Raw genomic sequence first — 535 nt, forward strand, 5'->3', positions numbered from 1 at the left:
CTTATAATTATTTATATACATATAAAAATCATATTTTCAAATTGTATTAACTTTACTCTATTTTGATAAACTGAATTTTTACCATTAACAAAATGAGCCATTTATTAAATGGAGATCCATCTTTATCACACCAGTAGAACAATAAAAGTTGTTTTAGGCAGCCATTGAACAAGGTTCAAATGTACGGCAGAGACAAAACCCCATCAACGTCATACCATGAATGTGACTCTTATTTGGGTCCTTTCTACTATTATTATATGACATTAGTGACCAAAATCGCCAATAAACAAAACGGTCCTTCTGTATTATGCTTCACCCTTTTGATGAAAATAGCAATTCATATTTGATAACGAATAAATCAAAATAAGTTAAGATATACAGATAGATTTCTCAGGATTACGTCAGTACGATGTGCCTAACCCCATATTAATAAAGCTCACTAAAATTTAGAAAAAACTGGTTTTTCATTACTTTTGAGTGAATATTTAAATTATTCTCTGAAATTACATTTATAATTTAATCTAATTCTTAAAAT

Source organism: Arachis ipaensis, chromosome B03, assembly GCF_000816755.2.
Source record: "Arachis ipaensis cultivar K30076 chromosome B03, Araip1.1, whole genome shotgun sequence".
In the NCBI taxonomy this organism is placed as follows: Eukaryota; Viridiplantae; Streptophyta; class Magnoliopsida; order Fabales; family Fabaceae; genus Arachis; species Arachis ipaensis.